The following is a 16,836-nucleotide window of genomic DNA, read 5'->3' as shown; positions in this document are numbered from 1 at the left end:
GCCGGTTCGATTCCCACATGGGCCAGTGGGCTCTCAACCACAAGGTTGCCAGCTCAATTCCTCGAGTCCCGCAAGGGATGGTGGGCTCCGCCCCTGCAACTAAGATCGAACACAGCACCTTGAGCTGAGCTGCCTCCCAGATGGCTCAGTTGGTTGGAGCATGTCCTCTCAACCACAAGGTTGCCAGTTCGACTCCCGCGGGGGGTGGTGGGCTGTGCCCCCTGCAACTAGAGGATGGCAACCGGACCTGGAGCTGAGCTGCACCCTCCACAACTAAGATCGAAAGGACAACAACTTGACTTGGAAAAAAGGCCTGGAAGTACACACTGTTTCCCAATAAAGTCCTGTTCCCCTTCCCCAATTAAAAAAAAAAAGTCCCAAGCTAAATTACACTTGTTAAATCAAATTATACCAGAGATCCAAATCTCAAAATAGAAGAGTTAGTGCCACCATTACAATCCTCCTGTCTTAACAATACTAATGATACCGTCTTTGCAGGATTGTGTGAGAATAAAAATGCATGAATGCAACAGCTGACATTGATTTGCCCACAGTGTTGCAGCTGAGGCAGAGCTTGGCTGAGGCAGAGCTTGGCCGGGTAGCTCTTATCGGCTCCAAGCAGTGGCAGCTGAGGTGGACCCATGGGGCTGGAGGGTCTATTGCCAAGATGGCTCCCGCACGTAGCTGGCAAGTGGTGCTATTGGCAGGTGCTCAGCTGTGGCTACTATGGTCCTGGAGCCTCAATTGTCCTCCATTTGGACTTTCCATGTGGTTTCTTGGACTTCCTCACAGCATGTCAGCTGAGACCTAAGAGAAAAGTAGAAATTGCCAGTCTTCTTAAAGGCTGGGCCTGGAACTGAGTGGCACGGCATAACTTCCACCATATTCTATTTGTCAAAGCAGTCATAGGCCAACCCAGACTCAGGGAAGAAAAGAAAAACCCTCCGCATCTCCAAGAGGGAGGGGGAGTGTGCATAACAAGGAAGGAAAGACAACGGCAGCCATCTTCTGAGACGTTACCACCACAGGGTTTTCCCCGATCTTGTCTAGCAGAAGAGATGAGCAACAGACAGCTCCCGTCTAACTGAGCTCTGAAGGCCTGTAACTTTCATCTGGAAAACGATCGGACTGCGGTCTTGAATTGTGAGTTGGCTTTTCCCCTGTGCTGTGATTAGTTGTGACATTCCTAATAAACAGTAAGCTCTTTGAGGGCAAGGCCCTTAGCTACAATATACATTTTGTATTCCCCGCACAGAGATTTACACAGAGTAAATGCCATAAATATGCAGCACTTGATATATTTTCCTCCGACAGTCCCCGCACGGGGAAGGGAACATAAGAGTTGCTTTTACTGAATTTTTGTACCATGGGAGCCTTGCTGAGCTCTGGGGAAAAGGCAGAGAAACAGCTCCTTTGTTCTCCAGCTCTACCCAGAGCTGGGCCCAGAGCCTTCAGAGGGGGAAGCTCTCAGTGAGGAGGCTGCAGACAGAGGGAGGGAGGGACGGAGGGAGGGCGTGTTGAGGAAATTCCATTCTAGACCCTCATTTCCGAAACTGCTCTGTGATTAGCGAGGCTTTGTGCCGGGCCCCAGTCCGGAGGCAGAGGCCAGCCCCTAGGTCATAAAAAGTACCAGGAAAATACAAATGCGGTCCCCTTTACAGCCCTGAACAGGAGGTTAAAGAATTTGCTTTGTTGTTTGTTTATCTCTCAGACTGAAGCTAATTATCCCAATTACTTTTTTTTTTTTAAAGTTTACTTGTGATTCTATTTTAAGTTTATTTCTTCTCAAAAAGAGGCCTTAGAACACGTCTTTTTCCCCTTGGCTCCAAGGACTCAAGCCTGGTCTTTGCAGCAGAGAGGGTGGCCTTGGGATCATAGGTCAGAGGCCCCTTGATTGTTCCCAAATGCACTTCCAAGTAGCCATAAAGTTGAACTTTGCATTGTTGCAGGAGGCCTCTGGGAGCGACCGGGGGAGGCCATTTCTGTGGTTCAAAGGCAACTGCTCTGTTTTCACTTGGCTTATGGTTTCAATCCTTGAGTCAGTCCTGAACCCAGTCCCAAGTTGCTCCGGTGGATGGGAGGTGGGGATGGGAGTCGGGATGAACACTGAACACTAGGTTTAACCCAAAGCTGCAAGCCTTGCAGAGTCACAGAGGCTTTGGAGCCAGCAACTGTCAGGTTTATAGTCAGTAGCCAAAAATTCCCCTGACTGCTTTCAGAAGTCCCAGGAGCATTTACCCAGAATGGCAGGAAAGGATGCTCCCTGCCCAGAACCAACCAAGAAATCCTCACTTCCCAGACCAGCCAGGACTCTGTAAAATGAAGCTGAATGCAAGACACGGGTTCAAAAATAAGCCCCAAGTTCTGGCCTTACCCAAGGGTAGAGGTGTTTGCAAGTTAGTGCAAGAGGAGGAGGTACACAGTCCCAGACCATCCCCCAAAACAAGTACCTCCACTGATACCTGAAATCTACCATAAATACGATGTAAATTTACATTTATTGATGGGGAAGGGAATGTTAAGATAAGGTGTTCAAGGGGTGGCCGGTTGGCTCAGTTGGTTAGAGCGTGATGCTCTTAACAATAAGGTTGCCGGTTCGATCCCCACATGGGCCACTGTGAGCTGCGCCCTCCACAGCTAGAGTGAAAACAACTTCTTGACTTGGAGCTGATGGGTCCTGGAAAAACACAGATAAATAAAAGTTTAAAAAAAGAAAAAATATGTATATATAGCATTGTTCAATGCAAAAAGCAAACTACAGAGTAATACATGGTGTATGGCCCCATCTATATATGGGATGCATTCTCACGCACACACAGGAAAAATGTGGGAGAATATACATCAAAATGTATACCCTTGACTGCTAGGATTTCAAGTGATTTTTTTTCTTTTTATTATTTTTGCATTTTAGGATTTAAACTCTACATATTCCTCATGTAATTTTTTTTCAAAGAGAAAATCTAGTATTTGTGAATCAGCTCTTTAGTTCAGTGTTTTTCAAAATGTGACATAAAAACACCAACATCAGACTAGAGAGGACGACCCCGAGGTGTAACTCAGACCTCTTGAGTCAGAATCTGGGGGGGGCTGAAAACCATCCTTTACAACACCCTCTCCAGGCAATTCTACGGGAATGTAATCTACCTGTGGATGTTAGCTGTCTTCGGCGGTTCTGGCTCCATTATGAGGCACTGCAGTGACCACGCAACCCTTCAGCCCTGGGTCTGTTTTCCTTGCGAACCTTTCTCCTGTCTCTCCCTCCTTTCTCTGTGTCCTCAGGTGCCAGAAATAACCTATCCTCCCTGGCCCTTTCCCTGCCTTCACCCAACAGTCCTCAGGCAGAACTTCGCACTATGGTCTCCCTCTCCCTTTGCCTTGCTCTTATCTTCTCTTTAGCTTCACTGTATTTTTTTGGCTCGAAGGACTGACTGCACAGGTTGATTTGCATAATTCTGTAACTCAAGGAAGATTAAAGCTGAAAACCAAATTAAGCATACGAGCAGGCAGAGAGGGTCTAGAAGACTCCCAGGGTAAGTGCGACCCTGCGCCTTGATAGAATGTGATTCTACATGAGCTATTTACCTCTCCAAGCCTCAGTTTCCTCAGCTATAAGATGGGGAGAGTCAGACCTACCTCACAGAGTTGCTGTTACAAGGTTTAAAAATAAGATTATGTATACGCTCAAAGCATCTGGTGCATGGTAGGTACCCAACAAAAGTAGCTATTACCCACCTGAACCAAAGAACTCATGAAAAGTCTGAGATAGAAGTTCTCAAACTCCCCAGGGAGTTTAGTGATAATGCACATTCTTAAGTCTTCCCTTCAAATATTCCAAATTAGTCCCTCAGTGGGGATTCCAAGCTAGTCACCCCAAGATATGCCTCTGTGGTATGCAGATTATTTTGAGCTAAAGGCAACTTTAGCCGCAGACTCAAGAGAAACTTCTGCCTCTCCCTTAGCCTAGAAGAACTTGAATGAGGGGCCTGCCTATAATAAGAGATTATCAGAGATAACCTCTTTTGACCTACTATAGGGTCTATTCTATTTACAAGCTTCTATCTACTAAGCATTTGCTCTTCTCATCATCCTGCAATGACCCTTTGAAGCCCCCAAGGCACCTTACCTCATTGCTATCTTAGACTGTCTCACATACCCCATCCCCTTTCTATCTCTGAACCTCTCGTACATGTGGGGTTCCCATCCATACTCATATGTATGTATTAAATTTGGTTATTTTCTCTCGTTACTCTGTCTCGTGTTTAACAAGACCAGCCAGAAGAACCTTGAGGGTAGAGGAAAGTTTGTTCCTGCCCCCCACCTCCAAGGTGAGACCCTAGGAAGCTGATATCTACAAGTACCCCAGGTGATTCTGATCACATTTTGCAGGTGGCCCCTGGTCATACTTTCAGGGACACTGGTAAGATTTTCACCAGCAAAGCAGAAGTAACTGCGATTACCGAAGTCCTCTACATAGGCAGTTGCCATTTAAGTAGTCATCCATATTGCACATCACAGGTTGGCTGAGGCTTGGGTGATCTAAACTGGGCCCAGCTGGCCATGGTTCCAAGCTGGGGTCTAGGTCCAGGTTTGCTCCTTGTCTTTCATCCTTGTTGGACCAGTAGGTATCCAAGGTATGTTCACCTCATGCCTCATTTGCTAATAATAGTGCATCAGCCAAACAATGACATGGCCACATCCACCATCAATGAGGGGAAGGGTGGATATTATACTCTGCCTCAGAGACATGAATAAAAAAACAAATGCTTGTTTCTCTAAAGCAAATCCGGCTTACAGCCTCTTTTCATACTGTCCACAAGCTAAGAATGGCTTTTACATTTTTTTAGGAGTTGTAAAGAAGAAACCACATGGGGTCCACAAAGCCTAAAATATTTACTACCTGGCCCTTTAAGGAAAAAGTTTGTTGAGCCCTGCTGCAAGCCATCGAAATCTCAAGGTTTTTACGTTACGCAGCGTTACTGCACAAATAGAGGTGAGCAATTTCGTATTTTTGTTTGTTTTTAAATTAAGAGGGATTTAAAGATGTTTCTAAGCTATGGAGCAGGAGCCATGGAAAAGGAGGAGGGGAACCATTAAAAAAAAAAAAAGGGGTGGCCAGTTAGCTCAGTTGGTTGGAGCGTGGTGCTGTTAGCACGGAGGTTGCTGGTTGATCCCCACATGGGCCACTGTGAGCTGCGCCCTCCTTCAAAAAAAAAAAAAACAAGAGAGGGAAGTTAGTTAGAGGACAATGGTTTTGGAAGAGAAGGGTCCTTGAAAAGGAAGGGATAGCTTTTTTCCTAAAGATTGGTAGGAATGGGTTGGGAACTGGTCCAGAGGAGAAGAGGGTGGGGTGGGAGGCGTAGGATCAAGGCGTGATGTGATTGTCAAGGAGCAAAAGAGAACAAAACAGGATTGTTCAGGGACAGAAATACCCAGCTCTCGGAGGGCAGGAAAAATGGTCAGACTTGGCAATGGGCAAAAGAGAATCCTGGTGTCCTTGCATAGAGTGCTGGGGGTTTTCGAGTGGACCTTCCGGAGTTAACCGAGTCTACCTGAATGGTGTGCCCCTCGAATTGTCTCTGATTGACTAAGCTACTGAACAACTCTAGGGGGGCGGTGGGGAATGAAGTTCTAGAAAACTGAAAACACAGATTTGCCCTGTCCTTAGGAAAGTACAGATGCCTGTTCGTGGCCATACAAAGGAAAGGTATCCTGTGGAAAATAAAAATCTAAGTTAGATTCTCATTTGAACCAGTTGTACTATCTTACTGGTGTCTGCACTAATCTATACGCTAAATAAAATCTTTGACACCCGTTCATTTTATATTTGCATGAGTGTCATAATTTTACTTTTTTAAAAATTAGAAAGTAACATAGGAGTTTTCAAAAACAGCCTTGGAGATTAAGAAGAAAATACAAAAATTGAAATGATTTTTCAGGTTTAGTGGTCGACATCCTCCTTCCACAAGCATTTATTGAACCCATAGTTTAGGTCAGATATTATACTGGAAAATGAGAAAAGGAAACGACCATCTGCACATTGCTTCACCAGCTCTAAGAGCTATTTTATAATCTTGTAAATTTAGAAAACTGATAGTAATGCAGTGATTTTTGTCCAGAGAGATGCAAGTGAATTTTGTCCAGTTGAGGTGCAATTGATCCCCCCACTACCACCACCACCACCCCCACATCCCCCACAGAAGGCAGTTTTGCACTTATTAGTAAATTCACCCAGTATCCCTGACTGACTATATGTGTCTACTCTTAGGATTCTCCTCTGAACCGATTTTGAACATTTTACTGGTTTTCTCATTAATTAATGAGTTAAATAAAATCGTGGACACCTGTCTATTTCACAGTTGTATAAAAGTCCTAATTTTACCACTTTTGAAAAATTGTCTTTTAACAACATGTAAGGTATCTCATTTGACAGTTACTACAGCCCTGTGAGGCTGTCACTGCTGTCATTGTTGTCTCCCCATTTTGAGGATGATGTCATTGAGGAACTAAGAGCGTAAGCTCACAATAACAGAGTGGCAGAGTCAAGTCTGGACTTTTCTATCTCTAAATCTGTTCTTTCCACTGTTGAGTTAAAAAAAAAAAGTGACAACTAACACATGATTTGCTTGTCATTGATAAGCATAGTTGCTGTGAGCTGGTAAGCAATGGGCAAAACAGTCTTGGGCACATGATAACTTACGTGCAGATGCTGGAAAAGGCGCTACTAGGATGTAACTGCCTGCCTTGCCAAAAGCGGGCAGCGCTTGCAATCAGTAAGACTGCAGATGAGGACCAGGGCCAATGGGAAACGGGTGTCTACATATTTTATTCTCCTCTAATAGATCATAAACCAAAATCCTCAACAGGTCAGTGTCTCACAAGTACAGTAAGTTCATCACTTAATGTCATTGATAGGTTCTGCGACTTTAAATAAAATGACATATAATGAAACAAAGTTGACCACAGGCTAACTGATGTAAACAAGACTAAGAGCTTAAGCTCATCAGGTCTGATGAGACCTGCAGCGTTTCATCAATGCTGTAAAGATATGACATTGAACAAAACAAGTTAGTTATTTGAGGACCTGCTGTATTTTCCAAAGTCTTCTTGTTTTGCTTCTACCACAAATAAACTCTCCCCGCAGGTATGTTAGCACTTCAGGTAGTTCCACTCTAAAGCGGTCTGCATTTTTTCTGAGTGTGATCACTCCTTTCCCACAAAAAGCCCAACATTAAACAAACACCTGTGGTGGATGAGCTAGATATTTGCAGGGCACTTTACAAACGTTACCTACACAATAGTCTGTAATCTCTAGTTATTCAGTCATCAAATATGTAGTATGGAAGTATAATTGTTAGTGATACAAATATGAAAATAAACCCAACTGGATCTCTGCCTCGAGTTGTTGAGTCCAATGGAGAGTCTTACGGGCAAACAGACAATTACAACACGACATGCCCATCACTTGTTGGTGGGAGCATGGACAAACCAGTCCCTGCATGTTTGAGAGAGTCATGGAAAGCTTAATCGAGCTAGAGTTTGCATGGAGACTTGAAGAATAAGTAGACGTTTGCCAGAAGCTTCTAGACAGAGAGTAGTGCTGTAGTAAAGGGGAAGAGAGAGCACAGGGTATCCAGGGAGCAGAAAACTGTTTGAGATGGTTGTAGCAATCAGTATGCAGGGAAGAATTCCAAATATGAAATCAGACAGGTGGTCAGGAACAAGTCATGGCAGGCCACAAGGTAGAAACTTCCTAACAGGCAACGACTAAGAGAGCCATTGCAGCAACGGCTGGGGATATATCCCGTACAGAAGAACCCACAGGATACCTGGAAGGGAAGGCAAGGGCCCTTTTGAGCTAGTCATACCCTGATGATTGAATCCATACCACATCCCTCCTCAGTTTCCCATCTATGTCCAAACTCCAAAACAGCGTCTGTGGCACTTGTATTAGTCTGTTTGGGCTGCCATGGCAAAATACCACACACTGGGTGGCTTATAAAAAAAACAGAAATTTATTACTCACAGTTCTGGAGGCTGGAATTCCAAAATCAAGGCACCAGCAGATTCAGTGTCTGGTGAGGGCCTGCTTCCTCATAGACAGCCATCTTTTCTCTGTCACCTCACAGGGTCAAGAGAGCTCTTTGGGGCCTCTTTTAGAAGGACACTACTCTCATTCATGAGGGCTGCACCTTTGTGACCTAATCACTTCCCAAAGGCCACACCTCCTAATACCATCACCTTGGGGGTTAGGATTTCAACATATGAATTTGGGGGAGACACAAACATTCAGACCATAGCAGTATTCAAGATAGATACTCAAATGAATGGAAGCTAAGAAACTGACTTGTGCAATTGTAAATATTTTGTCACTGGATGATTTCTTCGTGGACTGAGGTCTTCAGTTCTTTGCTGTGATAGTTTCAGTTGGGAAGGAAGAGGGCAAATGTTCAATGAGTCTGAGGATTTACACACTGTCACGGCAAAGCAAACTGTTACTGTGGCAACATTACATGGCAAAAGCCAATGAATGTTTCTGTCATCCATTTATAAAGGTCTTTGGAGATGCTAATTGGCAGGATACAAATGACCCCCTTGGAGAGCATGTTTCTGGGGACCTCTGAGGCCATACTTGAGTAAGCGTTGGTCCCTCCCTCTGCCCATCTGCCACTACTCAACCTCCACCCAGCCTGACTGTCCCCCAGCCTCACCTCTCACCCTTCAAAGAAGGGAGAAATCTGCAGTAGGTGCATTTTCTTCACTGACATCCTCATCCATGGGGTCCTGAGGAAGAGTCTGCAGAGATAAAAAGAAGGAATTAATCTGTTCCCGAGAGAGGGCCTGCCTCAGCTGGCTGACAGCTTAACCTCCCCTGGGTTCCGACACATTCCTTTTATTTTAATGCACTGTCTTTTTATTAAGTACTGTTGAAAAGAAACAGAATTTTGGATAATTGGCCAATCGCAGCATCTTTTACAGCAAAACAGATACAGTCATTAAAATATCTGCGATAAACACCGTAGGGAACAGCCCTTTAATTTTTAGCAGCAAAAGGTGTTTTAGCCCTATATCCTCTCCTTAACTAGTCTCACTTCTTGATTCTTTGTCCATTGATTTTGACGTAAGAAAGAGAGGGGGAATTGCTCCCACCAGCATGCCCATCCCTCCACAGCATCCTTGGGGCCCCAGGATGTTGGGGTTTGTGCTATCATTGGAGCCCCCACCTCTTTGCTGACGCCGTGCCTCATCACCACTGCCCATAGCCCCCTCTCTTCTCAGAACATCTTCGTAGTGATTTTTCAGAGATTTCCCGTGCCCCACTTATTTAGCCTTTAACCCTGCATTTCTCTGCACCAGCCTGCAGTTACTGACCCCAGAAATGGAGAGATTTTTGAAGGCAGCTGCTAGGTCTCCAGACTATCCAACCCAATGTCCGACAGAAGGCTGTGTTAGCTTCTATTGCTGCATAACAAATGCCACAAACGTAGCCACTTCGAACAGCACCCATTTATTAACTCACAGTTCTGTAGGTCAGGGTCAATTGGGTTCTCTGCTCTGGGCATCACCAGGTTGAAAAGACGTCGGCTGGGCTGGGCTCTAGGGAAGAACCATTCCGTTCATGTTGTTGTCAAAATTCAGCTCCATGCAACTTAAGATTGAAGTCCCCATTTCCTTTGCTGTCAGTTATCTAGCAGTCACTCTCAGCTCAGCTCCTAGAGGCGGCTCTTTGTTCCGTCCATGTGACCCCCACCATCTAAGTTAGCAAGCGTACATCGAATCCGTCTTATGTTTTCAGTCTCACACACTTCCCCTTTTGCTAGCAGCCAGATAAAACTCTCAGCTCTTAATGAGCTCATGTGATTCGATTAGGTCCACTCAGATGGTGTCCCTTTTTTATTAAGTCAATGGATTAGTAACCTTCATGACATCTGTAAAATCCCTTTTGCCATGTAATAGCACACAATTAGGGTTGGTAGCACATCATATTCCCAGGCCCTGGGATTAGGACAGGACACTGGGGCAGGGACATTTTATGATTCTTCCTACCACAAAAGCTCAGAATACATGCAAAAGCAAGGACTGTTTGGATCAGAGGAACTCCCCCCTTACAGTTTCTGTCCACCCTCCTTGATATGATAAACACTGCCCTTGCCCCCTGACCTGCTGACAACTGTGTATGCCTAACTGGGCACCATAATGATCCCAACGGGGGCACCTCACGTGCAGGGCAGAGGAGCCAAGTTCTCCAACACCCACAGGTAATCACTTCTAGCAAGTCCAAGACTTACCTAGCCAACAAGCCCAGGAGCCACGCGCAGCAACTTTGCTCTCTGAAATTGGGACAGAAGTGTTCCGTGGTCTTTCAGCTTTCAAAGTTGCCCATTTCTTCTCTCCAACCTCAGCCCCTAGAGCCTAGACCTGCACTGGATGGGGGTCTTTGTTTGACAGTAAAACTTTTCCATTCATTTCTCGGCTCTTAGTGTCTTAGTCTTCTTTTTTTTTTTTTTTTTGACCAGAGGACTCTCTGCTCCCTGACCTGATGTCTTTTTACCTGTTGTATCCTCTATCCTGTGCCAGGGTTCCATCCCTTCTCTCTTCTGCAGCTCCTGAAAGTTTTTTTTCGCCTCCACCTGCAGGTATAAGAGTCTGCACTCCCCACCCCAGATGCCACTATTTCTATTTCTCACCACAGGTCTCTCAAACTCTGTATCTCGGGTGCCTGGGGCATCGTAGCAAACAGTATATTATTTGTTAATTGATGAGTGAGCAAGTGAATGAATGAATTGGTGAATTTGAGCCATCTATGTTTTTCTAATCCGTTATTCTTTAGTATCAGTACCATGGGGCTGCCTTTCTGGTTATAGGACCAACCATTCCTTCATTCATTTATCCCTGAGATTACAAAGATAAGTATGAATAGGATAAACATTTTCTCCTAGGCTTTTGAAGAACTTGTGCTGAGCAGGGAATCTGGGATCTGGGGCATTTCTCCCTTTGGGATAAGCTTTGCCAGTCCAAACCTGTCTATGAAATTCAACATCTAGGAGTACAAGCTACTGTCAAATTTAATCGTTAGGACTCCAGGTCCGCCAATCCAAGAGTGATAGGATTCCTTTCTTTTGTTAAATACAGCATTCTCATTGTTTTTCACTAAAAGAGACACTTAAATTTGCTTCCCACCAGGTTTGAAGCTGGTGCCTAATGTGGCTGAAAATGTTATTGAGCCCAGCGAAGAAATCCAATGCGCAGGGCTCAGGGCTGAATAGCAGCCTTGTTTCCAAGGCCATTCTCCTTTGTCTGCTGGGCTCTCAAATGACATGTTTGGACACAAAGCCTCTTAGGTAGAAATTACTACATTTGCAGGCATTCCTAATTTGGAGCAAGGTTTATTATTTCAAAGTCTTTTCAAGATTAGACTTCAATGAAATTACAGCTGAGTTGCAACCCTCGTTTGAAAATATTTTATTATGTTTATTAATATTCTCGTTATTTTTTTTTTTTTAAGTTTCCTCTTTGAAAGAGAGCCATTCTGCACGAAAATTTTCCAGTGAGGATTTCACTTTCTTCCCATTGAAGTCATTTCCTTAACCTCTCAACGATGTTTATCTTTAGGAGTTTAAAACCTTCTGTGCAAAAAGAGCATAGAGAAGACAGCTGATAGGGCCTAAGCAAGTCAGAATCCTTGGGGAGTTTGGGGGAAGAAGCTCTTTTCCTAAGAACTATTACTCTTAGGCCTGTACATTAAGTGGTGCCTTAGCCACAGGGACAAGTTTGGGCCAAGGGTCCCGGGGGCACAGGCATCACAACCTTTGTATCTGAGAGCCAGTCTGTGCTCCCTACTCACTGTTTCACTATAGCATCGTCCTTTGGTATCCATGGGGATTGGCTCCACAACCCCACAGATACCAAACTCTGCAGATGCTCAAGTCCCTTATATTAAATGGCATAGTATTTGCATATAATCTGTATTTGTATAGAAGCTACCGCAGGGTATGCTTACACATTATTTGTGTGGAGTCAGTGTAGTGCTCAATGAACGGCAAGTTCAAGTTTTCTGTTTGGAACTGTGGGATTTTTTTTTTTTTTTTTTTTTTTTAATATTTTCCATCCACAGATGTGAAACACATGGATGTGGAAAAACCACAATAAAGGCTCTTATCTATGCTTTCCTCTCACCCTTTCTGCCTCCTGACCAACCCCAGTGCTTTCCCGTGTGGCCCTGTGTGGCATGGTGTGCCTCTTGTGTCTAGGGAACTTTGAGGAACAAACTATGTTTTTGATAGTAGACGTCTCTTCACCTTTGGCCTCCTCTTCCCTAAATAATAACAAAATCTACATTTTTAAAACACCAACACTGCCCTTAAACATACTCCAGGAAGTAAGAAAGACAGAGAAGGACGATTAAAACGTTAGTTCAGAAAGCTAGAGGAGCATCTGTGAGGGAAAAGGGTAGGTGCTCAACATTTCCTGATCTGGGCATTGTCCCGGCTGGCTTCATCCAGAGCTTGGAAAATGATAGTATGTCAACTTCATTTGCTGATGGGCAGTTAAGGATTTAAGAAGTCGAATAATTTGTCCCAGGCCACAAAGCCACACTAGTGGGCAATAAGGCCAAAATTAAAACTCAGTTTTATTTCATTAATATTCAATGCTAAGGTCCTGGGTTCCAGTCCAAAATGGTGTTGCTGTCCACCAAATCCCCCAAAGTATCAGAGACAAAGGTTTAAGGCATTGTACCTCCTTCTGAAGGTACTGCAAACAGTCAGTCAGTGGTTTTCGCTGAGTATCTGTCATACTCTTCTCTGGGCTACATGCGATGAGGATGGAGGACAGTCCCGGGCGTGAGATGGTCTATACCTGGGAGATTTACACCTGGGTCATCTCGTCTGGGATATGCAACTAACACAGAGGGAGCAAGACCACACCACACAGGGAAGTATTAGTCGGGTGCCAGATTGTGTGGTACAAAATATACAAGACAGAGCGGAGGAGACTGTTGAGGACTTAATAGAACTTGATTAGAACCTCGAATGGGTAGCAACTGGGTAAAGGAAAAGATAAAAGGATTTATTTTTAAAAGTATGGCAATTCCTCAAAAAATTAAAAATAGAATTATCATATACCCAGCGATCCCACTTCTGGGAATACACCAAAAGAAAATGAAAGGAGAGACTTAAAGAGATACTTGTATACCCATGTTTATAGCAGCATTACTCACAATAGCCAAAAGGTGGAAGGAAGCAACCCAAGTGTCCATTGATGCAAGTGTCCATGAATGTGCTATCTTGGGGGGGCCAAAAAAATGTTTACAAGTGGACACTTTGGTCAGTGTTGCTCAAGCAGTAGTTCACTGTAATCAGAAGTGTCTGGACGCTGATGGTAACCATTTTGAACACCTCTTGTAATTGCAGAAGTCAAATGTGACTTGTATTCATCTTTTGTTAGCAGTGTATATTAAGTATATTACAGTTTTAACAGTTTTCCTCTCTTAAAATGTGTACACTTTTTTTTGGCACCCTCTGTATATATTGGCTTATTTATAAGAATATACATATAAATATAGAATTATTATACATTTTACAATATGGATGAACCTTGATACAAAGGTTCATCTGATGAACCTTGAGGACATTACTCTAGGTAACATAGCCAGTCACAAAAAGACAAATATTGTGTGATTCCATTTATATGAGGTACCTAGAGTAGTCTAATTTGTAAAGCCGAAAGTGAAATGGTGGTTACCAGGGCCTAGGAAGAGAGGAAAATGGAAAATGTTTCTTATAGGTACAGTGTTTTTGTTTGGGACGATGAAAAAGTTCTGGAAATAGTGGTGATGATTATACAACATGTGACTGTCTTCATGCCAGTGAATTGTACCCTTACCATTGTAAACATTATAAATTTTATGTTATGTATATTTTACCACAATATAATAATTAATTTAAAAAAATTTTTTGCTCTATCCCTTTAAGTGCCAAATCTTGAAACTATGTGTTTTGAATGGAAATTTTCTCAAACCTATGAAACATGCCCCTGCTCTTTTAAGCAGAGCCTACGAATCATGACCTAAACATCTCTTGAGGGTCGGCATCATCAGCTAGAATGAAATGCAGCCAGACTCTAAGGTTACCAGCCCAAAATTGGTTCAATAAGTCACCAAACGCGCTCACACTGCTTGGCAGTCTACTGCTTTAGTCTGTTTGGCAGTTTTCCTCTGTCTCCTCCCTAGTTTCCTGCAGCCAGCAGGTCAGCATTTCCTTTCAAACTACTGTTTTATTTTTTAAATCTATGAGCTGAGAAAGCAGAGAAAAAAGTGCGTTCAAATCAGGCACAGGGTAAGAGTGAGAGGCTCCTCAGAAAGGGGAGGGAGGTCTTCCATGCAACCTTGGTCATCTACATATGTAACTTCTTATTGTCTTCTCCTTTTGGGTGTTTCGTGAACATTTCAGACTCAACGTGATCGAAACGAAAATGATTACTTTCCCCCCCAAGCTCGCTTCCTCTCCCGTGTTCCCGAGCTCCGTCATCTCTGTGGTCATCACAACTCCACACTCTGAAGTGAACACGTCCGCGTCACAGCTCTACTGTGTCCAGTTGATTCTCTTGACCTCTTCCCATTTCCAAAACTCTGGTGAAGCGCTCAGCACTGACTTTCAAAACTATGACAATAGCTCCATTTCTGGTCCAGCCTTTCATCTCACCTCTTTGCACCTCATAGCAGCAAACTACAATCCTTCCTGGTTACCGACACTCGACTTTGCTTTGAAAACCATGTCAGTCTCATGCCTACAAACCATTGATGACTCCATATTACAGTGGAATAAGTCCACCTTCACCTCACAATCTGACCCCAACCTATTTTCTCCGCTTACCTCATTTCCAACCCGCTGCCCCCAAGTGCTTACATGATATTCACAGTCAGTTTCATGACTGGCATATCTCCAAATCTTCACGAATATTTCTAATTCTTTATAGCATGTCTTTATGAAATTGCACATTCCTCAAGTCCAAATTCAAATATCGTCTTGGTTAATGCCACACGAGCCTCTACCCCAAACTCTCTCCCTGCCCTAAGTTAGTCACTCCCTCGCCAGGACGTCCAACACGGTGTTCCTACCTTGGAGGAACTCAGCATTAGAAAGGAGCTGCTTGCTCAGGAGGCTCTGTGCAGAATCGGCACAGAGGGTCATGTTCAGCACCTTGAATTCTGGTTAATCGCTTGACTCTCTTTCCTCCTGTAAAACAATGTCTTATTTAGTTTTGTATCCCAGTGCCTCGCACAGCACCTTGAACAGGAAGACACACAGCAGCTGTTTGCCAGCTTGAAATGAATTATGGAGACTGTGTTACAAATTAAGCACCCAAATTTGTGATTCCCAGAAAAAAAGAGAGAAGAAGAAATTGTGCTGGAGCCAATGATATTCAGCACCTTGAATTCTGGTTAATCTCATTCCTGTTTATGAATACAGAAATCCTGTCAGCATGTAAAAATCCAATTGATAAGTTGGGGAGATATTTGGAGGCAGATAGAACACCCATGCCTCTTATTGATTGTTAGCATGTCCCTTCCCACCTCTACCAACCCCTTTTGTATCGGTCTCAGGTAGGAAAACACATGGTGTCAGTAAGCTTGAAATTCCCTAGCCATGAGTTTTTCCACTGTTATATCTTCATACAGAGCAGGGAATCCCACACAGGCCAACCTCACCAATATTGCGAGTTTGATTCCAGATCACCGCAATAAAGCAAGTCAATCATCTTTCTGCTGGTAGAGGGCCTTGCCTTCAATTAGAAAAACACGCATACAGAATTGTACACCTGAAAACTATGTAATTTTACTAACAATTGTCACCCCAATAAATTTAAGAAAAGAAAAGAAAAAGAAAAACACGCAACATCTGTGTAGCATAACAAAGGGAAACACATTAAAATGAGGTGTGCCTGTATTTAAGACGGCAAAGTGTTCTCTGCACGTCTCTATGGTAGCCCTCATCACTTTGGATTATTATTCTTAAATGATAAAAGTTTATTAAATGTTTTCTCCCCAGATTGACTGAGCTCCTTTAAAGCAGAAGTACTGGGCCCTGGATGGATGGATGGATGGATGGATGGATGGATGGATGGATGGATGGATGATGGATGGACAGTATTTTGCTTTCAACAATTGATGTGAACTATTGCCTTTCTTACCTCCCCCACAGTCAGAGTGACACAGCTCCACTTCTAGGCTAAACAGAAGGGATGGGCCTTCCTGAAAACTGATACTTTGATTCTGTTTCACGGTTGCTTCACTCATGCATCTTTCTCTTGAACTACATTATTAGCCTTTGAGGGTGGAAGATAAGGGAGAGAGGGAGATCATTTCACTCAATAGTTTTCACCTGTTCTTTCCAAATTAGCATTTCTAAAATTTATTTTCATTTATGTGTTTGTAAAGAGCTAATATGCTCCCTAGATATAAAATTCAAGTCGTTGAAAGGTATACAGATAGAGAGTTATACTCAGTGCCCATCTACAGGGTAGCCTCTGACCATACTTTCTTGGCTATCCTTTAGAGATAGTTTTAGCTTATAAAGCAAGCTCATATTTCTTTCTTCTTTAAGCAAATGGAAGCATACCATACACCAGCCTGTCACCACCTTGCTTGCACATTAGAATCATTTGGGGGAGGGTCCCAGAAAGCTTAAATCAGAATCTTTGGGGGAGGGTCCCAGACATCAGTATTTAAAAAAATTCCCCAGGTGGTTCTAATGTGCATCGAGTCCAGAATCACTGCTTACACATCGTTTCACAACCTGCTTGTTTTTGTTTAACAATATGTCTCCAACATCCTTCCAT

General features: G+C 43.5%; 1 long non-coding RNA gene across 3 annotated transcripts; it reads right to left on the bottom strand.

Moving 5' to 3' along the window:
* Window positions 1–2,479: 2,479 nt before the first annotated feature.
* LOC141573133 (uncharacterized) lies at window positions 2,480–9,992 on the bottom strand. Of its 3 annotated transcripts, XR_012498730.1 has the most exons (4): window positions 9,518–9,985; window positions 8,024–8,793; window positions 3,145–5,200; window positions 2,480–2,677 (listed from the first exon to the last, which is right to left on the bottom strand). It is a non-coding gene; the product is annotated as an uncharacterized LOC141573133 (long non-coding RNA). The 3 variants fall into 3 exon arrangements; XR_012498729.1 differs by having other exon boundaries at window positions 3,145–8,793; window positions 9,518–9,992; XR_012498731.1 differs by lacking the exon at window positions 3,145–5,200 and having other exon boundaries at window positions 9,518–9,980.
* Between the last annotated feature and the right edge of the window lie 6,844 nt (window positions 9,993–16,836).

This window comes from Rhinolophus sinicus, linkage group LG09, assembly GCF_036562045.2.
Source record: "Rhinolophus sinicus isolate RSC01 linkage group LG09, ASM3656204v1, whole genome shotgun sequence".
NCBI classification, from domain to species: Eukaryota; Metazoa; Chordata; class Mammalia; order Chiroptera; family Rhinolophidae; genus Rhinolophus; species Rhinolophus sinicus.
This window is presented reverse-complemented; position numbering and strand designations above follow the sequence as displayed.